The following is a 24,489-nucleotide window of genomic DNA, read 5'->3' as shown; positions in this document are numbered from 1 at the left end:
TATATTTCAATATAACTGAGAAGTGCCAGGAATTACAGAAATTTAGGGCCAAATACTAAAGTAATATAAATAATTCAAAGTAGAATAAAGTTAACGTAAGGGGAGTAGAGTTAAGACATAGCAGGGCAGCTCAGTCGAGTGGAATGCGTATCCTGTGATATGTGCGAAGTCATGGATGCTACCAATGTCCTAGATAACCACATGTGGAGGAAGTGCTGCCAGCTGCAGAAACTTGAGCTCCGGGTTTCAGAGCTCGAGCGGCGGCTGGAGTCACTGTGGTGCATCTGCGAGGCTCAGAGCTACATGGATAGCACATTCAGAGAGGTGGTCACACTATAGCTTAAGGGCCTGGAGACAGAAAGGGAATGGATGACCTCCAGGCAGCCCAAGAGAAGTAGGCAGGTAATGCAGGAGTCCCCTGGGGACCTGCCTACAAATCGGTTTTCTGCTTTGGAAGCTGATGAGTGCACTGGTTCTTCAGAGGAGTGTAGTCAGACCCAGGTTTGTGGCACCAGGAGCGGCTCGGCTGTACAGGAGAAGAGGAAGAAGAAAGAAAGAGCAATAGTAATAGGGGATTCTTTGTTTAGGGGAGCAGTTGGGCATTTCTGTGGCCACAGACGTGACTCCAGGATGCTACGTTGTCTCCCTGGTGCCAGGGTCAAGGATGTCACAGAGTGACTGCAGGACATTCTTCTCGGGGATTGTGAACAGCCAGAGGTTGTGGTACACATCGGTACCAATGACTTAGGTAGGATGGGGGATGTGGTCCTGCAATCATAATTTAGGGAGCTAGGTAGACAATCTCCGGATTACTCCCAGTGCCACGTGCCAGTGAGCACAGAAATAGGAGGATAAGGCAGATGAATGTGTGACTGGACAGATGGTGAAAGATGGAGGGCTTTAGATTCCTGGGACACTGGGACTGGCTCTGGGGAGATGGTACCTGTGCAAGCTGGACAGGTTGCACCTGAACAGAGCTGGGACTGAGTTCCTTGTGGGGCGTTTTGCTATTGCTATCAGGAGGGCTTTAAACTAACTCGGCAGGGGTGTGGGAATCAGGAGAGAATATTCAAGAGGAATACCAAGGTGCACAAAATACTGTGAGGGATAGATAGCACTAGAATAGAGAATAGTAAGTTAATAGGTAAAGTCAGGATAAGGGAGAAAGTAACAAAATCTAAATCAGGGTTACTATGCATGTATGTGAATGCACGGCGTATAGTAAATAAGATTGGGGAGTTACAGGCGCAGATTGCCATATGATGTTGTGGTGATAACAGAGACCTGGCTCAAGGAAGGGCAGAACTGGGTGTTAAATATTCCCAGGTACAAGGTGTTCAGAAAAGATAGGAAAGGAGGAGGGGTGGTGGTATTGGTTAAGGAGAGCATTGCAGTGCTGGAGAAAGGGGATGCCCCAGAGGGTTCAAGGACAGAATCAATTTGGCTAGAGTTAAGGAACAAAAAGGGTGCACTTACATTGCTCAGTGTAGTCTATAGACGGCCAACTAGTGAGAAGGACGTAGAAGAACAAATCTGCAGGGAAATTACAGAGAGATGGGAAGCATTATAGAGTAGTTATAATGGGTGACTTTAATTACCTGAATGTAGACTGGGACAGTGGCCGTGTATAGGGCGGAGAGGGGCAAAAGTTCCAGGATTGTGCTCAGGAGAATTTTCTACAGCAGTATATGTCCAATCCAACAAGAAAAGATGCACTGTTGGACTTGATTCTTGGAAATGAGGTGGGCCAAGTAGATCAAGTGTCAGAACATACAGGAGACAGTGATCATTGTGTTGTACGTTCTAGGATGATGATAGAAAAGGACGATAGGCAATCCAGAGTAAGAATAATTAACTGGACAAGCCAACTTTGATGGGGCAAGAAAGGAGCTGGGCCAGAGAGAGGGAAAACTGTAGTTAAACAATGGGCTATCTTCAAAAAAGAAATGATTCAGGCACAATCAAAGTATATTCCATTGAAAGGGAAAGGTAGGGCAAACAAATTCAAAGCTCCCTGGATGAAAAAGGAGATAGAAATTAAGATAAAGAAGAAAAAATGCGCTTATGTCAGGTGTCAGGTAGAAAATACAACTGAGAACAAAGAGGAATACAGAAGGTTCAGAGGGGAGGTGAAAAAGCATATTAGAGAAGTGAAGAGGGATTATGAGAAAAGACTGGCAGCCAACATAAAGGGAATCCTAAAGTTTTCTATAGGCACATAAATAGTAAAAGGGCAGTAAAAGGATGATTAGGGCCGATTAGGGGCATAAAAGGGAAATTACACATGGACGAAGGGGCCATGGCTGAGGTATTAAATGAATACTTTGCATCAGTCTTTACCAAAGGGGTAGATGCTACCCAGGCCATGGTGACAGATGAGGAAACTCTGTCACTAGAAGAGTTCAAAATTAATAGTGTTGAATAGAATGTCAGTACTTAAAGTTGACAAGGCACCAGGAGCGGATGAGATGCAACCAAGGGTATTGAAGGAAGTGAGAGTAGAAATTGCAGTGGCACCAGCCATAATCTTTCAGGGGAGGTGCCAGAGGACTGGGGAATTGCAAATATTATGCCCTTGTTCAAAAAAGGTCGTAAGGATAAGCCCAGTCAGCTTAACTTGGGTGGTGGGCAAGATTTTAGAAACAATTATTGGGATATAATTAGTAGTCACATGAAAAATATGGATTGATAAGGAAGAGCCAGCATGGATTTCTAAAGAGGAAATTGTGTTTAGCCAACTTGCTGGAGTATTTTGAAGAGGTAACAGAAAAGGTCGATGAGGTTAATGCTGTTGATGTGGTGTACATGGACTTTCAAAAGGCATTTGACACAGTGCCACACAACAGACTTGTGAGAAAAGTTATTGCTCATGGAATAAAGGGGACAGTAGCAATGTGGATACAAAATTGGCTGAAAAATAGGAAGCAGAGAGTAATGGTCAATGGATATTTTTCGGACTGGAGGAAGTTTTGTAGTGGAGTTCCCCAGGGGTCGGTATTGGGACTCCTGCTTTTCCTGACATATATTAATGATCTGGATCTTGGTGTGCAGGGGACAATTTCAAAGTTTGTGGATGATACAAAGCTTGGGATATTGTGAGGAGGATGGTGTGGAACTTCAAGAGGACATAGAAAAGTTGGTGGAATGGACAGATAGGTGGCAGATGATGTTCAATGCGGAGAAGTGTGAGGTGATGCATTTTGGTAGGAAGAACATGGACAGACAATATAAAATAAGGGGTGAAATTTTGAAGGGGGTGCAGGAGCAGAAAGACCTGGGTTTATATGTGCATAGATCATTGAAGGTGGCAGGACAGGTAGAGAGAGCAGTTAATAAAGCATTTAGTACCCTAGGTTTTATTAATAGGCGCATAGAGTACAAAAGCAGGGAGGGTATGAATTTATATAAGACACTTGTTAGACATCAGCTGGAGTATTATGTACAGTCCTGGGAGCCACATTATAGGAAGGATGTGAACACATTGGAGAGAGTGCAGAAGAGGTTTACAAGAATGGTTCTAGGGATGAGAAACTTCAGCTATGAGGATAGATTGGAGAGGTTGGGACTGTTCTCCTTGGAGAGGAGAAGGCTAAGAGGAGATTTGATAGAAATGTTCAAAATCATGACGGGGCTGGACAGGGTATATAACAAGAAGCTTTTCCCACTCTTAAAAGGATCAAGAACAAGAGGGCACAGATTTAAAGTGATTTGCAAAAGAAACAAATGTGACGTGAGAAAAAACCTTTTCACACGAGTGGTTCGGGTCTGGAATGCGCTGCCTGGAAGTGTGATGGAGGCAGGTTCGATCCAGGCATTCAAGAGGGGATTAGATGATAATTTGAATAGAAACAATGTGCAGGGGTACGGGGAAAAGGTAGGGCAATGACACTAGGTCATAATGCTCATTTGGAGAGCCAGTGCAGAACGGCCGAACGGTCTCCTTCTGTGCCGTTAAAGTTCTGTGATTCTGTGATCTCACAATGTAATCTACATGGAACTTGTTGACAGATCTAGTACAATAAATCCAAATTTTTTATTTTCTATTCACCCAACACCAGGAATGTATAGGAATTTTGAGCGTTTCCACTACTTTTGTTTAAAAATCAAACCTCAGTAGCATGAGTCTCCAGAGACAATCAGCCTCTTCCCAAAATTCTTCTTACCACACATCAATAATTTTTATTAATTTATACACAATGAAAAGCCTCATGATTGAAGATTGATCTTTAGTAACTTGTGTTATACAGGTATAAATAATTTATCATTAGTGTTACTAATTCCACTATATTGTATTATATTGTGACTAATTTTTACTTTAATTTATTTAGAATATGTATTTTCTGATGAAGCATAATATTGCAGTGATCAATCATGGCTGAATGCTGAAGTCTCAAGCTTCTCAGCCATACTGACTTTGCTTATTTTCACTGGGTAATTTGTAGTGAATTAATTTTGCATGTGGTCAGGTCTGGATTTAGGCAGTTGACTGAGCTTCAGTTTCTCTACTGTTATGCTTGTATTTTATGCTACAAATAGTGGATTGTTTGAACTTCATGATTCTTTGCATGCCACACATTTTTGCATACCTCTGTCATACTTTCTGGCCATGATTTTTCCTGAAGAATTGCAAATATATTGCACTGCATTTTGGGCATTTATTCAAAGTTATTTTATTGCTCAACTTGCTTTATTTGCTCTCCAAGGATTGGGTAAAAATAAGTGTTCAGAAGTGGGCTTGGATGTTTGTGACAATGTTTGGCAACTTTCATCTACCCGCCTTTTTCATGAAATACACATTTACTCTAAAAGATAATTCTCCATGCCACATCCCTTGACAGAACATACTCTTTGAATTTTATCTTTTTAAACACTACATTAGTACTACACTAATTTTAAGTATCATGTATATAGAAGAAATGTATGAAAACTTACTATCTCTGCATTTGGTATGATGTAAGCTTGTACAGTGGTAGACTCCTTATGGTCAGCTGTAAGATGTCAAACTGTCTTTTAGGTTTGGTTTCTAAAATAGTGCTGTCCACCATGTGGTCACTAACTGCCCTAACTGTCAACTTCAACTTTCTCCAGTTTCTCTCTTGTTGCATTTTGTGCTTTTTCTGAAGTCATCTTGTCAATGATGCCCACTACCTCCCCTCGTTTAGTTTCACTCTTGCCTATCCAATCGTAGCCAGATCATATCTGGTGTCATCGCTCAAGGATATGCTCCTTTGACTGCTTTTGCACTTTTAGATTGCTTGTTTATTATCAGTCATGGGTAAGTCAAAACTTCTTCCAGGTCAACATCTGGAAGGTACCATCAATTTTTGCCCATGCTACAAAAGCCATTCCCCCGCCACTGACTTTGTCATCCTTCTCAACCCACTCTGAGGTTGAAGAAGATCATTCATAACTTTGGTGCCCTGTCTGACCCTGAGCTGAACTTTAAACCTTGTATCCTATCCTATTCAACATTAATACCTTTCATTTTCACCAACACAACATCACCCACCTCTGTTCCTACCTTGGTCCTGTGCTACTGAAACTCTTTACCGTGCCTTTGTGACATCCAAATTTGGTTATACTAATGCTGTCCTTGCTCATCTCTAATCCTGCTCGGTTCATACACTCCAACTTTTCCAGACTCTGCATGCAGTAGACTTTGCATAAAAGGTTTGCAACCAAAGTGCATCAGACTTGTGGCATGCATCTGGCAAGATTCACTTCTTCCACAACTTTGAAATGAGTAGATGTTGCTTTCACCTTCTTGGGGACTGCCCACTACTTGACTCATATCGGGTGCTGGTAGGGCAAGCTGTGCGAAGGCTGGACATGGGAGGTAGGCGAAGGGGGTAGGGTGGAGCGCAGGCTGGACATGGGAAGCAAGTGAAGGGTGGAAGCTGGTGGAAGGGTGGAGAGGAGACTGGCAAAGGTCGGAAGGTGGGGGTATGAGAGGCTAAACATGGGAGGCAGGCAAAGGCTGCAAGGTTTGTGGATTGGGGGGGATGTGTAGAGTGTCCAGGGAAGGGAGGAAGTAAGGGACTGTCCATGGAAGTTGTTGGGGGGCGGTGGGGGGGGCACATTTCAATTTTTCTCATACTCAGGGGCCAATAAGCAAATTTCGGAAAGATACGGCTTGGCGCAAATTAAACATGATTTTTTTTTTAAATGTGATGTATGATTAGAAACAACTTGCTGAACAGCAAAACAAATCACAACAATAAATTGATAATTTAAAAATGGGTAATAAATAAAGATGACCAATCAAGTTCAAAAGGATGAGACATTTGTGTACAGCCAACTCCAAGTCTCAGGGTGCTCATTCGCTCAGCCTCACCCACTGCGAGAGTGCCTGTTGGTGTGTGGGGGTGAGGGTGAATGAGAACCCTGTGACTGGGACACACGCACACACAGGCGCTCACGCTCACCCTCTTTGTTGCACTCGCCTGCCCCCCCATCGTACGCACCCAACGCCCGGCACTTGCCCATCCCCCCCTTGCACTCGCCCACATCTCCCACACTTACCTACCCCCGCCCTCGCAACGGCCACCCTCCCTCGCACTCGCTTGCCCCTCCCTCTCGCTCACCTGCCCCCCTCACACTTGCCCACCCCCTCATACACACCCACACCCCCTCACTCACACCCACACCCCTTCACTCACACCCACCCCCATCACTCACACTCACCCGCCCACCCACCCTCACACTCACTTACTCACCATCACTCTCAAAATCGGCTTGTCGGTGCGATGTGAGCTAGAGTGAGGCCTGAAGCCTGGCGGTGCCCAAATGCGGGTCCCCGCCAAGGTGAGGGCCAAGGGCCACAGTGGGAATGGGGGAGAGCTGGGGGAACAGTGGGGAGAACTGGGGAGAGCCAGGGGAATGCAGCCAAGCCAGAGCACTGGCAGCCATGGGAAAGCATGGTGAATGTACACTCCAAAGTCTCTCCCCTTGTCTTCAAATACTTGCAGTTGCCGATGTACGCTGCTCCTCCAAGCAAAGCCTAGTCCTCTCCCATGTTTGCTGCTGATTGGCTTACTATTGAGTGAGCGGGAGAAAACCAGGATGCGATTCGTGGAGCAGGCACCTGAAGGAATTTTCAATCGCACTGAGCCGTCTTACCGGCATTTTCAACAATCATTCCAGGGGGCTGCAGGTTGGACAAACCTGATCTAGAAGGACATGGGCAGCAGATAGATGGGAACGCCATCACCTGTAAGTTCCCCTCCAAGTCACTCACCATCTTGACTTGGAAATATATCACTGTTCCTTCACTGTCGCTGGGTCAAAATCCTGGAACTCCCTTCCTTCCAGCGCTGAGTGTACCTACACCATGTGGACTGCAGTATTTCAAGAAGGCAGCTCACCACCACCTTCTCAAGGGCAATAGGGATGGGTAATAAATGCTGGCCTAGCCACCAACACCCATACCGAACGAACGAATAAAAAAACACACTGTTGATTTAAAACTGCGATAACTTGAAGTGGGAGAGGGTATTTTTGGGTGGGTGGAGTTCAAGGTGAGCACAATTGGCTGACTAAAGGGACACACTATTAATCATAAGGCAACTGGATGACAACCATGCTCAGTTGTGTTCTCTCTATGGTGAAGCCCTCAGGGCAGCAGCTTAGTTCCTGACTCCTGAGTCTCATAACATGGAGATCCCAGCAAGGTTTGGACTTGCCATTCATTCTGTGCAATTTGCCATTGGCTGCTGTCAGAGGCAGGGATGAAGGGAGGGAGGGAGGTGGATGCCTCCAAAGTGCACGGCTGGTGGACGGCAGCCAACTCCCAACTCCAAACTTTCATCCTCCCGGGTGAATGGTCATGCCTGACAAGAGCTCATATGGTTAGTCTTTCTATGCTGCCAAGGCAATAATCTCTCTATAGAATCTTAGGGATCATGGAGGCAAGCTGAATAGTGTCAGAGGGAGGCTTCTTGCACATGGCTCTCATTAACCCTGTCAAAGAGCAATGTCTCCATGCACAGCCATGTATGAAGGAGAGAGGCACCCATCTCTGGTCCTCCAGGATGCCCTTCACCTGGAAGGGGTGGGGTGGGGAGGCCATGTCTTGATGGAGACCAGGCTCAGAAATTAGCAATGACTTGGTAGCTCTGAGATGGAGCCAAACCTGTAAAGAATATGCTCACTAGATTTATTACTTCAAATCATTCACAGCTCCAGGCATGGATGATGCAGGCTCCAGGAAAGTCTGCCTTTTTACTGGCTCTCGATCAGATGAGGAGAAGAAGGGCCCATCACAGGTTGGCGCAGGGCCAGGAGGAGCAATAACTTGAACATCAAGAGGCAGCGGAGCCTCAAGAAGGTCAGGATGCTGGCAAACAGGGTCCACTGTGAGATTTTGCCTGACTACGGGTGTCTCACAGGCAGTGCAGCCATCTACAAATGAGTGAAAGACAATGCTGGAGGCATCTTCAGATGTCCTGGAATGTTGCACACATCTTCCAGCTTCTCCATAACTACCTGCGGTCACAAGAACATAGAGTCAATCCCGTGCTGGTGGCATTGAATGTCACCACTGCTTTAAAGTTCTTTGCCAATGGATCCTTCCAGGGATCCACTGGGGACCTGTGCAGCATCTCCCAGTCAGCAACACACAAGTGCATCTGGGAGGTGACAGACACCCTGTTCAGGAAAGCAATTTGTCCAATTCTGCCTGGATTCCAAAAGCATTGTGATTTGCAGCAATCTTGGGTTTCCTGCAAGTTCAAGGTGGTATTAACTGCTCACATATGGCCTTCAGAGCTCCCTGGCAACAGCCAGTCACATTCATCAATAGAAAACTCTTTCAATACGCAGATATGTGATCACAGAAGGCAAATCCTGCGTGTTTGTACTCGGTTCCTAGGGAGCTCCTATGACACCACAATTTTGACCCACTCCCAGGTGCCACAGATTTTTGAAGGGACGTAACGATTGCACAGCTGGCTTCTTGGGGACAAGGGATACCCCAGAAGACCTGGCTGATGATGCCAGTTCACCATCCGTACAGTGCTGCTGAGGAGAGCTACAATGGTGCACATGCCTCCACAATGTCTATAATTGAGCAGATGATAGGCCTCCTAAAGATGAGGTTCAGATGTTTGGACCACTTTGGTGGGGCTCTCCAATATTCACCACATAGAGGCATTCAGGCAGAACCAGATAGATGGGTCCCAGATCATTGTTGTCTGCTACCCCCTGCACTACCTAGCACTGCAAAGGGGGGATGGCTTTGCTGAGGGGGACATAGAGGACCAAAGATTTGTTTGGTCTGCTCGTCTCCTTATCGAGGGTGGCAGTAGACCTCGCATAAAAGGTTTACAAGCAAAGTGCATCAGACATCATTGAAGGACTGGGGTCTTAGTCCATGAGGTGAGAACAAGTAGAATGGGCCTGTGTGCTAGACTGTGCTGAGGACTGTGAGGGTATCCATGTGAAGCATCAGCAGCTCTAACGAGGCTCTGCAAGGTCCATCTAGGAAAGAAGTTTACCATGGCTGGTGTGTTCACAATAATGGATCATGGTCTCACACTAATGCTAAGGCGATTTAGGACTGAGACTTATATGATTATCTGCGATTGGAGGCCCCAGAGTGGTTGCAACTCAGCAGGTGAGGCACCCTCAGTGAGTGGACTCCAGAGTTACCTTGAAACTTCTTATAGGCAGGATAAAGATGTCATGGGATCTGGGTTTACTATGAGCGAGTGGCGATTGGCAGTGGGGGTGGGGAGGGGGTGGTAGATAGAGCTGATGAGGGCCAGGATGTTGCCACAAGCAGCTGAAGGGTTCTCAAAATTCCCACATTTTTCATATCATCAACAAGGATATGACTTTTGGACTTTTACCTGAAACCAGACAATGAGAGGAAACAGAATATGCATTCTTCCCTTTAAAACAATCAACGCGAAACTAAAGCCCATCAAAATCTTGCATAAATAATCGCTACTAACTACGGGGGCAGGAAGACCACAATCATTGCAATTATACGAACCCATCAATACTCCACACATACAATGGCTTTCAGTTCAAGACTAGTTACGGGGGCAGGAAGACAATGATAAACATCATGTGAGCCCATTAAAAACGAGACAACAATAACCTGGGGAAGCCCACCAAAATCAAACAAAGAACTAACCTTGATTTGGATTGAGATAAGAAATTCGAAAAAAACAGTATAACTGGGCCAGGAGATCTGAAGTGAGCAGTTTTTGGGCAGGGACACAGAAGGGTGAGCAGTTTTGAAAGCTGACACTGGGCAGTGAGCAGTTTTGAAAGCTGACACAGGGCAGTGAGCAGTTGGGAGCGGTTTTGCAGAGTTTAAACAGGGAGCTGAGCCAAGTGGAGGAAGGAGATCTGAAGGTTTGCAGGCCCACAGGCAACATCACGGCGAGGGGCATGGGTGGCAGGCTCAACCGAAGACAACAAGGCCGTAACCGCAGCCCTCCAACTGAAGAACCTTCGCAGATTCCACAGACCAGGACCACGTGGGGACAGCAGGCCCCAGAGGACACAAAGAGCGTACCCCAAAACTGCAACCGGCTTACCTGGTTGGATTTCGAACTGTCAAGGGACCCTGGTTGGTGAGCATGATCCCTGACCTCTCCTAGTTCAATTTAGTTAGGTTTTGGGGGTGGGACAAAGGTAAGGGGATTAATAGCGTGATTTTCCCTCGTTATGCCATGTGTTCCCCATTCTTAACTAAGTGTACTTTGTAGGTCTGTATAATCTCAGTGTAATCCTAATGTTATAAGTTCATTTGTGACTTCAATAAACTCAGTTTTTTTCTTGCACCAAAACCAGTTGTCTGCTGCACTTTGTCACAACCCCCAAATAAGTCCAAGGTCTAGAACCCAGGGAGTGGGAGCGATTCGAACTGCTCAGAAGTCAGAGGCGAAGCTGACACACACACCACCCCCTACACAGAGGCCATAGCAGGGCTACAGTGTGGCAGACATGCCAGTGCCAACCTGATAGCTACCAGGTTCCAGGCAGAATAAGCTGCTGATACATTTCTTCATCATTTTAGTTTTCTATCCTCTGCTGGCTGGAAGGCCCCAGCTGCTTTTTGGTTACAGACATTATTTTTCCCTAATGTACATTGATTTATGATTGCTGAATTAAATTGCACTAGTTACGGTTTGCCCTGCTGGTGGGTTGATCCTTTGTATGCACTAAGCTATGCTAATATATAAAGTTCTAGTGCTAAATACGTGCATTCGAACCTGCACAGCACTTCGTTCTCCCACAATGTCAGGGAGCTGTAAGTGGAATTGTGATTTTGCCCACACCCTCACAAAGTCCCTTTGCATGGCAACTTTGCAGCAATATCAAATGTAACCTCGGCACGGATGCACTCATGTCATCCTGACACCTGCTCCCAAAGGCAGGGTCGGGGGGCAGAAGGTGGGGGGTGGTGACCTGGCAGAGAGCTCTTTCAGGCAGAACCAGGTACATGGGTCCACAGGGAGGAGCAGCACAAGAACACCATTTGGCCCCTTGAGATCACTCCTCTATGCAGATTGATGGGGAAGATTGTGTTCCTGGACCCACTGCGCACCCCCCACCGCCAATCATCACTCGCTGTAAACCCAAATCCCTTGACATCTTTATCCTGCCTATAAGAAGTTTCGATGTAACTCTGGAGTCCACTCAATGAGAATGCCTCACCTGCATGTTGGGTTGCTGAGCTCCAACCATTCTGGACCCTCCAATTGCAGAGAATCCTACAAGCCTCAGTCCTAAATTGCCTTAGCATTAATGTGAGACTATTACCAATTACTGCAGACATCCCAGCCAAGGTAAACTTCTTTCCTAGATGGACCTTGCAGAGCCCTGTTAGAGCTGTTGATGCTTCACATGGATACCCTCATAGACCTCAGCACGATCCAGGGCACAGGCCCATTCTACTGTCACTCACCTCATGGGCCAAGACCCTGGTCCTTCAATAATGTCCAGTGCAATTTGGTTGCAAATGTTTTACGTGAGGTTTACTGCCACCCTTGATAAGGAGATGAGCAGGCCAAACAAATCTCCACATGAGGTCTCACGAAGGCTTCAGTCAACTGCATACACACACAACTCCTTAATCCTGCATTCAAATCTTTCTTGCATCAAGGCTAATGTGCCCATTGCTTCCTTGCCTTCATCTGCATGTCAGCTCAATATGACAAATCACCAAGGAAGGCTATTAATAATTGAACCTGTCCAGCACAGATTCCTCCAGACATGTAGGGCAGCCTCTGCTTTTCTACTGTTAAGAAGGCAGGAAAGAGTTTCAGTCTCTCAGCCCTGAAACTGTACCTACAGTGCTCCTTGCCACTCATATAGCAGATTTAACTCCCCTCGAAAACTCTTGGCATCCACCCACATCAGACATCAGGGCAACAGCAGCAGGAGTTGCAATGACCTCTATGAGCACATTTTCAAAGGTCAGGACATGTTGAGCTGCAAATAATGGCTTGCATGAGGAGTGCCCAGGCCACACACTTAGGAAAGACGGCCAATTCATGCACATGTGGGATTATTGAATGTTGATAATGTGGGAGAAGTGAATCTATAGGAGTTCATTATCAGAGTCAGATGGGGGTTCACATTCCAGACCCTTAAATGCCCACAACCATTGAAGCAACTAGCAGCAAGATGGAAACTTCCAAAGAGTGCAAGAAAATATATATTTACAAGTACCAAACAATGTACAATGGTTGTACACCCATGCCACCTGTGCACCTTCAATACTTCTTAACCTTTCTTTGCCTATCACTACACATAGGTGCAGCCCCAACATCCGCAGCTGAAGTGGAGGTAGCCTGCTGACTGCTATACCATGTTGACTGTGATGACTTTGGAGGGCCTCCTCTGGTGGCGCAAGGCCTAGAGGGCTAGCCTGCTAACGGTCTCCTGCTCAGGCGCAGGTGCACCCTCCTCAGCCTGACCTGCTGGAGGTGATGGAGTTACTGGCAGAGGGAAGGTGGAGCAGCGGGGCACCCTTGAAGCGTCCTGGGATAAAGCCCCTGGGGTGCCTGACTAACGCTGCTCCTCCCAGTGGGTGCCCGATGGCACCTCTCTGACTCCTTGAGGAAAAAGGGCACTTGGAGGGAGGTCAAGATGCCCTATCCCCCTTGGCTAGCCACTGCTGCACTGAATCCATGGCTAGAGCGACTGAGTGCAGGTCTGAGCTCATATCTGACAGCCACTGTACATTCTTCTGCAACTGTGTCTCCAAGGCGGCCATCACCATTTCCATAGAGCAGCCAAGCACTTGCATGCTGGAGCCACAACATCAGACAGAACGTGGAGCAATCCTCCAGCCCTCAGTCCAGTCTGCTCATGGCCTCTGGCATCTCTGCCTGATGTTCCCCTGCCTGTCCCTGCACCTCCAACAGGTCTCTTAGGGCCAAATCCAGAGGCTCACCAGCTGCATGGGGCTCAGCAGGGTCCTGGTCTCCAGCAGTCCTCCAAGTGTCAGAGACCTCGGCTGTCAGTTCCTATGCAAGCTGTTGACCCATGTCAGTGATGTACTCACCAGATTGTGACCCTGAACTTACTCTAGAACTTGGACTTACTGAGGTGACTGTATCTATGCTGGTGGAGGGTGCATATGAATGCCATGACTATGCATTCTCTGAGGCTTCAGAGGCATCCTCCTTAGAGGTGGGGTTGGACATGGAGCTGTCGCTAGTCTGGGTTGATGGTGTCCCCCTTCTCTTGCTAGTATCTGTAATAGAGAAAACAAATATTCAGTGATTGACTAAGCAGTCTCCTTAAGTAAATCAAGGTTTACTGTGGGCATAGTTGACAACTGCAGACTGGAGGAATCCTCACTGGATTCCTGGGGGTGTCCTATCTTGCCTCATCACATGCATGGTCCGGCTCCTCCCCAGCTATCTCTGTGGCCAGCTCCTCATACAGGACGAGGACTTAAATGCCCAGAATTTTGCCTTTGGTCTGGGAGTGCTCCCATTTGTTGTAGGCATCCTTCTGCAGAAAGACAGAAGATTGATTGTCATCCCAATGGTTGCACAAGCAGTTCAGGAGCATGCATGCCAATGGCACCTGCTGAGCCTTGCACAGTAAGTGATTAGGAAGCAGGTTTTCCTGAAACTGATGCAAGATTGAGAGCATGAAGTGGCTGGCACACATTCAGTGCAGATGTCCCATCTGCTGGTGAGTGCTGCAACCCAAACTCCTGCGTGATCTCACTGCGCACTTGCACACTTAGACTGCCTGATGCCCTAATGAGTGTTAGTTTGCAGTGAGTAGACAGTGCACTTACCGTGGTGGAGTGCAGCATGTGCTATGTTATAGCCTTTATTAGTATTTGAAGTTTATTCAAGGTCTGATGTACCTTCTGTTTAATTCCCCTCAACTTCAGTCAGAGGGAGCTAGACCCAAAGACATGTAACTGGGTTATCAGCCCTGCTCAGCCTCTGAATGAAGGATTGAAATCAACCAGAATTATTACCTTCTCTTTCATAGACGTTTTACAACTATTTCTTGAATAGATTGTAATTTCCTTGATATTATAAGGGTCTGGCTGAAACTCCTCAGTAAATGTTCTCTCACCACAAGAAAACTGGAGTGGGATTCGTGAGTCTTTGATACAGAGGTCTAAATGAGACGATTAAAGTTTTTAAGTGCACACAAATTTATTATACTAAGAAAGCATGCAATTGTGGTGGTTATACAAAAAGTATAAATCACAAGCTATATAAATCCAAAAAAGATAAGGTATCTAGTTCTTATTTCTCTAAGAGAATCCTAACCTTAGATTTTACTTGTTACAGATGTAACATTTCAAAAGAAAGTAAGGATATCCATCAAATATTGAAGTTTTTAAAAAAAAATTATTTGTTCATGGGAAGTGGGTGTCACTGCCTAGACCAGCATTTATTTCCCATCCCTAATTGCCCTTGAGAAGGTGCTGGTGTGCTGCCTTCTTGAACCGCTGCATCCTATGCATTCTAGAAACACTTTTCATATTACCTCAATCCCTGAGTATGTGAGATTCACTAGGTTCAGAACAGGTCTGATGTCACTTTATGAGAATCTAACGAATCTGAAAATTCGAGTTTGGGTTGAGGTATTTATAATGAATTTTGGGATTGCATAATTAATGGTTACATAGAAGATGTTCATTTGATCAATAATAGACCACCTCTAATTAGTATTCTATATTCAGTGATAGGACCACCAATTCTTATGTGGGCACCCATTCAATTCTAGGAAATGTTACTTTGAATTTATTCCTGAAAACTGGACTTTATGTGACAGTCATGTTGGTCAATGTTGCTTAGTCAAGGTACAGTGTCCAGCAAGATAATAAGACATGAAGCCTAGCATTCTTTTATCTGGTTGTGGTTTTAATTATCAGGGATAGCACTGTGTGTTCTAATATAGTGGCAAGAACCATAGAATACCGTTTTTTAGGTGTGTATATTTCTTATCAGTGAACTCAAGTTGCTGTGAAGGGAGTTAATCTCACTGTTTTTGCAAGCTAGTTTTGACTCTCGTTAAAATATGTTTTACTGTGTATTTACCCAAAGTAACTTTAAATCAAATATTCCTGTATTAATTCCATATTATTTGATCCCTCTTCCTTCACAAGCAGATCATTCATCCTCTTGCAACACTTCTGGGCATTTCTGTGCTGGGCCTCACAGGCTAACCTTTGCTGCAACCTCTGTCCAGGCCGCCGTGGTCAAACGGGAAAGCCTCTTGCTGTCATCCCAGGGATACAGCACCTCCCACCTTTCCTGGGTGGCCTGGAGGCGAGTCTCTAGGGAGGCTTCGCTGAACCATGGGTTTCGTTCTTTTCTGGGACATCCTGGTCTCGGCAGAATCTGGAGTTCCTGGCCCGCAGTGAGTGAATGGCTGTCCAGCTGCCCTTTAAATATGATGCACGAACCTTTGAGCCCATAAGGTAACAACGGGGACAGAGACGATGACTTCCTGCCTGCCCCTGCCATGAGATTTGCCATGCTTCACATGGATGCATATGTAATGAACTGACCAGCGCAAGAACGCGCATGGTCAGCCATCCCGCACCTCAGTGGAAATCTGTCTGGCTTCTGCGCCCACCACTGTGTTTAGACTTTAGAACAAAAGATTCCGTCCCCTATTTCACATTACTTCCCGATAGCCCATTACTCTTGTCCTCATTGTCCTCCCAATGTTTTGAATTCTAAATCTTTGTTCTCGTCTATAAATTCCTCCAGTTCTTTAGCCTTTAGTTCTTTGACCCATCAGTACTAGGTTTTTTTTGGAACTCCCTACAGGAACTTCTCCATCTCCCTCTCTCTCTCTCCCTGCTTTAAAAACACCTCCTCAAAATCAATCTATTTAATCTCTTCAACTTCCATTTTATAATGTTTATTTTTGAAGTTCCTTTGAACATTCTTTTCCATTAAAAAACAATACATAAATGCAAGTTGTTATGCTGATAACAGCCAGCTCTAACTCTCCACCATTTCCCATGACTCCGATCTCATCTTTAAACTGTTAGATACTTGCCTGCCATTATATCATGAGTGGTGAGACTGAATTTCCTAAAACTAATCAGAGGAAAGTTGAAGTCATCATTTTACTGCTGGCCATAAAACTTGCACCCTTGCTATTAACTCCATCTTCCTCCTTGTGTGGTCACTCAGGCTGAGCCAGATCATGCGTTCCCTCATTTCAGAGCTAAGTTTCAAATCTCATATTCTAATCATCAGCAACACTGTTTACATTTACCTCCATAAACTGGCTACCTCCATTCCTACTGTAGCTCCACAACTACCAAAACCGTTATCAATGCCTTTGATATTTTTATGTATGACTTGTGAAATGTTCCCTTTTCTGACCTCCTGAGTCCCACCTTCCTTAAACTTCAAATTATTCCAATCTCTATTACCTGCAATTAATGCCCACTAATCCATCACTCGCATTCTAATTGGTTCCCTTTCTCAGTCACATTTAAAGTCTTGTCCTCATCCATAAATCCTTCTACTGCCTCACTCCATCTTGTGTCAACAATCTTCTCCAGCCTTCTCTCTGTTCCACATCCTCTGGTCCTCTGAATCTGCCCCCCACCCACCCCCCCTCCATCCCCCTCTCTCGTGCTCTATCTTCAGCTGCCTCAACCCTATTCTTTGGAACTACCTCTCAATACTTCTTTGCCTTCTCTACCTCTCTCTCCCTCTTTAAAAGCTTTTTCGAAAGACATTTCTTCAAACAAGCTTTGGCCTGATTTTTGCTTCTGAGCTGGGTGCACAGAGCTGCCTGCCTTGGGAGAAACTGCCCTGAGACGGCCAGATTTTTGCTCTTGGGGCTGGGTGCGGGTGCAGGATGGAGTTGGGTGCAGCAACCTCGAAAAACAGTAGAGATGTGGAGGCATATCTCGGGACATATCTCGGGCGTGGTATCAAAAAGGGCTGATAAGGAGTTTGTATTGTGATGCAGGAAGTGGATGGAATTGCTGCTGTTGCTGGGAGGAGACATCAATCAAGAGTAATAGTTGTCCAACTGGTTGCTGACATTGGAAGAGATGGTCCAATATGGGCTTTCCATTAGAGAATATAGATATTATTGCTGCCTATTCACCTCGTAATGAAGGAGTGCATTCTCTAAAGTTACGGTTGAAAGAGCTTCACATGGGGATGGCAGCATCTTGGCACCATCGGCTGCTCAAAATATTCCATATCTACTCAGATTACCATTATATCTCAGTCCCTTCAGAGTATGAGTGCTGACATCCATGGAATACATGAGGAGCTGTGTTCCCTTAACAGGATGTTTGCACTGGTGGCACAGAGGTTGCTGGAATGAACAACTGCTACACCCCAGCTATATATTTTTTTAAACATTCATGGGATGTGGGTGTCACTGGCCAGGCCAGCATTTATTACGATGATCTTTAAACTGTTAGATACTTGCCTGCCATTATATCATGAGTGGTGAGACTGAATTTCCTAAAACTAATCAGAGGAAAGTTGAAGTCATCATTTTACTGCTGGCCATAAAACTTGCACCCTTGCTATTAACTCCATCTTCCTCCTTGTGTGGTCACTCAGGCTGAGCCAGATCATGCGTTCCCTCATTTCAGAGCTAAGTTTCAAATCTCATATTCTAATCATCAGCTTCCCTTCCTTGACCTCTCTGTCTCAAGTTCTGATGATAGACTGTCCACCAATATCCATTACAAGCCTACCGACTCCCACAGCTACCTCGACTACAGCTCCTCACACCCCGCTTCTTGTAAAGACTCCATCCCATTCTCTCAGTTCCTTCGCCTCCGTCGCATCTGTTCTGATGACGCTACCTTCAAAAACAGCTCCTCTGAAATGTCCTCCTTCTTCCTTAACCGAGGTTTTCCATCCACGGTCATTGACAGGGCCCTCAACCGTGTCCGGCCCATATCCCGCGCATCCTCCCTCACGCCTTCTCCTCCTTCCCAGAAACATGATAGGGTCCCCCTTGTCCTCACTTATCACCCCACCAGCCTCCGCATTCAAAGGATCATCCTCCGCCATTTCCGCCAACTCCAGCATGATGCCACCACCAAACACATCTTCCCGTCACCCCCCCTGACGGCATTCCGTAGGGATCGTTCCCTCCGGGACACCCTGGTCTACTCCTCCATCACCCCCTACTCCTCAACCCCCACTTATGGCACCTCCCCATGCCCACGCAGAAGATGCAACACCTGCCCCTTCACTTCCTCTCTCCTCACCGTCCAAGGGCCCAAACACTCCTTTCAAGTGAAGCAGCATTTCATTTGCATTTCCGCTAACTTAGTCTACTGCATTCGTTGCTCCCAATGTGGTCTCCTCTACATTGGAGAGACCAAACGCAAACTGGGCGACCGTTTTGCGGAACACCTGCGGTCTGTCCGCAAGAAAGACCCAAACCTACCTGTCGCTTGCCATTTTAACACTCCACCCTGTTCTCTTGCCCACATGTCTGTCCTTGGCTTGCTGCATTGTTCCAGTGAAGCCCAACGCAAACTGGAGGAACAGCACCTCATCTTCCGACTAGGCACTTTACAGCCTTCCGGGCTGAATATTGAATTCAACAACTTTAGATCTTAAACTCCCCCTCCCCCCATCCCCACCCCGTTTCTCCCCCCCTCCCCCCCTTTTTTTTCAATAATTTATATAGATTCTTCTTTCCCCACCTATTTCCATTATTTTTAAATCTAAAACTAAAACCTTGTTAGTCTGTCCATCCCACCCCCACTAGAGCTGTACTTTGAGTATCCTGTCTTCCATTCTTAATTAGCACTTTTCTTAGACAAATATCACCACCTTCAACACCTCTTTGATCCTTTTGTCTGTGACATCTTTTGATTATCTGCTCCTATCACGGCTTGCTTATCCCCACAATCACCACACCCTCAACTTCTCTCTTCCCCCCCCGCCCCCCGCCACCTTAAACCAGTTTATATTTCTTCTTTCTCCTAACTATGCTTCAGTTCTGCCGAAGGGCCATGAAGGCTCGAAACGTTAACTGATTTCTTCTCCGCCGATGCTACCAGACCTGCTGAGTTTTTCCAGGTAATTCTGTTTTTGTTTTTTATTACCCATTCCTAGTTGTCCTAGTTCAGAGGGCATGTAAGAGTCAACCACATTGCTGTGGGTCTGGAGTCACATGTCAGCCAGACCAGGTAAGGGTGGCAGATGTCCTTCCCTAATGAAGAAGTGCATTCTACAAAGGGCATTATTGAACCAGATGGGTTTTTACAACAATTGACAATGGTTTCATGGTTGTCATTAGACTTTTAATTCCAGATTTTTATTGAATTCAAATTCCACCATCTAACATAGCAGGATTCGAACCCAGGTTCCCTAAATACCCTGGGTCTCTGGATTACTAGTCTAGCGACAATAGCACTACACCCATTGCTTCCCCCTAGCTAACCCATCTTAAGACCAAGCTAGGGCTGTGGAGGAGAGTGAAGGTTCTGAGAACATCTCAGCACCCATATCATCCTCTAACCCCCCAGCCACTCTGCCAGAGCCATTGGCTGCTCTATTTGTCCAAGTGACAATGGCTGCCTCTGTAGAAATGCAGAGACTGCAGTCTGAAATAGGTTCCAATGGGTAACTGCATGATGAGGCTGGCCACCACACTCCTCAATGCCATATTCCACAATAAATGAGCAGCTTGCCTCCACCTCTTCTGAGGTAACACAGGTGGCATTACGTAGGAGCAACCATGAGGTGCTTTGCCCCCTCGATCACTAATGGTTCACTGTGGTTTTATTTCATATCACTTTGTTAATATCACAATTAAACACTTTGTAAATACAAACCGCCATAGCCAAAAACATTCCCATCTGCTTTTGTACACTAGTACCCTCAATGAGAATGTTAACAGAATGAAGGCAGTTCTTAACATTGGCACTGAGGACTACATACTGAAGTCCATCTCTCATTGATGCCATCAGGAGCATGTGCCCATACATGTCTGGCAGTGAAAGGCTGTTTCCTTCTCTAGACCTTCAGATAAGGTCATAGCACACCAAGGCTTGTGGATTGAGATGCTCCTTGCAGCATTTCTTGTCCATCAACGATTGTCTTTAAGGGAGGATCAGTGATCAGACTCAAAGATCAAATCCAGTTTATCAGGTGTACTTCAAACATGAGTGCTGTGTCAAAGGCAGTCATTCATACACGAATGTTACACAGTATTGAAATGGATTTTAAACATGTTAAGATGCCATGTATGTTACAGGGAAACATGCTTGTGTGGTTTCTCACTATAATTGAGGCCTCTTTCTTCTATATGGTGGAGACCATGGCTTCACAGGCAACTGAGGTGTTTGGCAGCATTGCAGGTTGCAGTTGTCACATACTCCTGACACAGGATTCCTGTGGTGGATGGATAATATGGAAGGCAGTTGAAGGAATTGCGAACACACATATGGCATCACTCTGCATATCGTATAATGTATAGCTGCTGCAGTACTGTTAGCACATGCAATTATGTGAAGGATCTGAAGGTCTTGGGTCTAAAGTCATGTTTCCTACTGGCACTCTTGGCATAGAGGGCACGGTTTGAGTAGGCACAGTTTTCACCAACTGACTGACAGTGTCTAGCATATAGATGCACGATCCAGGTTGTGAAATACTTCTCAAGGTGTATTTGTGCACTATGTTGAGGCCAAGGGCATAGTCACAGTTTCATCCATATTGATGACACTGAATTTCAGTATGTGTTGTGGTTTTATTTCTTGATGGGGTTGGACATTTCCCTGAAGAAGTGTGGCTTCCATGTTAAATGTTTACTATGGGGAAGCTGCTTACCGGAGATTGGCTAATGTAATTGGTGATGTGTCAAGAACCTCGGAGAACCTGCAGTTAATTAGCAGAATTCCGATGATGACCCCTCCAATGAGGAATCTGCCATGGGCTTTCCCCAAGGTGGTCTCCCTTCGCTGCCCTCTTCCTCCTCCTCCATGTCATCTCCATGATCCTGGACAAGGACCCCTTCATCTTACTCACTGTCCTCCTCCTCAGATGTCACAATTATAGGCCAGCCTTCTGCCCCCTCTGGTAATAGGCCCCTCTGCTGCACCTATTGTGGAACATGCAGCACATGACGACTATTCTGGAGACCTTGCAGGGGAATACTATAGTGCTCCTCCAGAATGGTCAAGGCACCTATAGCGCATCTTCAAAATGCAAATAGCCTGCTCTGTTGTGTTGCAGGTCAGTGTATGGCTGTTGTCATGCCTTTTGGGTTCCCTGGGCAGCCATCTAAATGGGGTCATTGGATTCTTTCTAAGGGGTACCCTTTGTCCCCCAGGATTCCCAACTTTTGGTGCCTGAAAAAGCTGAGGCAGCAGTGAATTCCTCAGTATTAAAGAATGTGGCAGCTTCCAGGATACTGTGCACATACGTGCAGGAAAACCTTGGTGTGGTTACACACCACCTGCACATTCAAGAAGTGGAAATATTTCCTATTTATGAAGGTGTTCAGTTGATGACTAGGTGCCCTTATGGTAATGTGGGTGCAGTTGATAGCCCCCTGTACTTGAAGAATGCCTGCTAATTCTGCAAACCCCCTGCCCCTTTGCATCTGTGATGTCACATCCTTTGGGAAGTTTATGTGCTCCCCCACCTGAGCAAAGAGAGCATCTCTAACTGCACCTGTGTGCAGTTGACTGTGAGATGCTGCAGACAACCCCTGGAAAGAGTTGGCAGCATAAAAATTCAGAGCCACTGTGACCTTCAGTGCCACTGGCAGGGCATGCAGATCTGACGATTGTGGTGCCAGATCTTGTTGCACCGTGGCACATATCTCAGTAACCAATTGCTGGGTTAATCTGAGATTTCTTCTGCACCAGTATTCTGTCATTTCCAGACATGACCTCGGCAGTTAGAATACCCTAACCAGAGTAAAATCTTATTGCCTCCCCCTTCTGCCTGGTGCATGCTGCGCTGCCTCCAGCTCCTAGCCTTGTCCTTGTCCCTGGCCTCATGTTGCTCCTGCTAACATGTCTCTTTGGTGCAAATACATGAAGGTGCCATCCCTATTTCGCAACTTCTTTGGCACGTCCCCTCATCTGGCACACTCTCCTTCCTCCCAATTGGATGCCCAAGTCAAGAGGGCTGAACAGATAGGTCCTCCCAAGACTATTGACTCCACCCTCCAACTCCCACACAGCTTTGTGGAAATGTTTGAAATGGTTGAACTTTTGTGGCACTTCTTGAAACTTTTTGCACTCACCAAAAGGGTACATGGCGGTATTTTCCATGGAGCACTGTGCTGTGTTATTATACATTAATGGTGATATACAAATGCACGTTATTGCTATTGTAGATGTGTTGCTTTTTAGATATGCAAAAAATAACATGAACTTTTCAAAAATTTATGAGGCAGAAATACATTCCATTCCTTGGAGGCAGGAAAAGCTAGTCGAATGAATTTCTCCCTATAGTTTCCAAATGTTAAAGAAAGGCTTACGTTAAAAAGCACATTTCAGGGCCATAGGATGTCTCAAAAGATTTACAGTCAATTAAATACGTTCGGCCCATTGGTAAAGGAAAATATTTTGGAAAACACTTGTGTTGTACTTTAAAAAATATATATAAACTGTGAAGGTTAAGTCTGAACATAAAAACAAAAAGCTAAAAGCTACTGCGGATGCTGGAAATCCAAAACAAAATAAAAACAGAATTACCTGGAAAAACTCAGCAAGTCTGGCAGCATCGGTGGAGAAGAAATCAGTCAACGTTTCGAGCCCTCATGGCCCTTCAGCAGAAGTTAAGTCTGAGCTGTTCAGTTGGCAAAGTATCAACCTGTGATCAAGTCGTCTCTCGGCACCTGCCTTTTTTTGTAATTCTATTTTATTCATTCTGCAAGAAAATGCCAGTGATTTAAATGTTGAGGGATTTTCTCCAATCTGGACACACACGTGCCAATGGCCAATAAATGCTGCTCTTGTACACATCGCACGAATGAAATAAAAAGACATGACAGCATCTTCAAGCACATAAGTCTCAAGCGCCTTTACTACCTCCATCAGGTTGCCGTCAATAAACAAACACATCCCCCTTGCTCTTCTGCTTGAAAGAACGATGCTGATTGACAAGACGCGTCATGGAAATGCTGTGCCAGGGGGCGGGCTCGTGCTCCTGATGCGATCACACACTCAGCTGCTGCCGCCCCATTGGCGGCTGCTGGATGTTCGCGGCTCCAGTTATATTTGCACGAGTTTCTGGTTTCCTCAGTTTTCAACTCTTGGCCCTTTTTGTTGTCTGTGTTACTTATTGTGAAGCGAACCCGACCTTATTCTATTTTTCCTCTCTTGGGAGCTGAATCTTCAGTGCGTTTTGCGGCAAGTTCCAGATCTCGAAGGTGAGTGGCGAAGTAAGGCAGGTGCGGGAGCGGCGGTGGAGAGAGAGAGAGGAGAGAGAGAGGGGGGGTGGGGTGGAGGAGGAAGAGAGAAGGTGGTGGGGTGGGGGGGGGGGTGGAGGAGGAGGAAGAGAGAAGGTGGTGGTGGGTCGGGGGGGGGGTGGTGGAGGAGGAGGAAGAGAGAAGGTGGTGGTGGGTCGGGGGGGGGGTGGAGGAGGAGGAAGAGAGAAGGTGGTGGGGGGGGGGGAGGAGGAAGAGAGAAGGTGGTGGGGGGGGGGGAGGAGGAAGAGAGAAGGTGGTGGGGGGGGGGGAGGAGGAAGAGAGAAGGTGGTGGGGGGGGGGAGGAGGAAGAGAGAAGGTGGTGGGGGGGGGGAGGAGGAAGAGAGAAGGTGGTGGGGGGGGGGAGGAGGAAGAGAGAAGGTGGTGGGGGGGGGAGGAGGAAGAGAGAAGGTGGTGGCGGAGGGGAGGAGGAAGAGAGAAGGTGGTGGCGGAGGGGAGGAGGAAGAGAGAAGGTGGTGGGGGGGGTGGAGGAGGAGGAAGAGAGGTGGTGGGGGTCTTGGGAGGAGGAAGAGAGAAGGTGGTGGGGGGTGGAGGAGGAGGAAGAGAGGTGGTGGGGGGGGGGAGGAGGAAGAGAGAAGGTGGTGGGGG

General features: G+C 46.3%; 1 protein-coding gene across 6 annotated transcripts in view; it reads left to right on the top strand.

The window, feature by feature from the left end:
• The first annotated feature begins 23,602 nt into the window (after window positions 1-23,602).
• Window positions 23,603-24,489, top strand: part of osbpl3b (oxysterol binding protein-like 3b) — a 240,609-nt gene continuing 239,722 nt past the window's right edge. For 3 of the 6 annotated variants that reach the window (XM_078538963.1, XM_078538969.1, XM_078538965.1), the window contains exon 1: window positions 23,614-23,844. The gene's annotated coding sequence lies outside the window, so the exon portion shown is untranslated. Of the gene's footprint in view, window positions 23,845-24,489 lie in introns of all 6 variants that reach the window. The other 3 variants (XM_078538975.1, XM_078538974.1, XM_078538973.1) reach the window with 3 other exon arrangements.

The sequence above is a fragment of the Cetorhinus maximus genome, chromosome 3 (genome assembly GCF_964194155.1).
Source record: "Cetorhinus maximus chromosome 3, sCetMax3.hap1.1, whole genome shotgun sequence".
Taxonomy (NCBI): Eukaryota; Metazoa; Chordata; class Chondrichthyes; order Lamniformes; family Cetorhinidae; genus Cetorhinus; species Cetorhinus maximus.
This window is presented reverse-complemented; position numbering and strand designations above follow the sequence as displayed.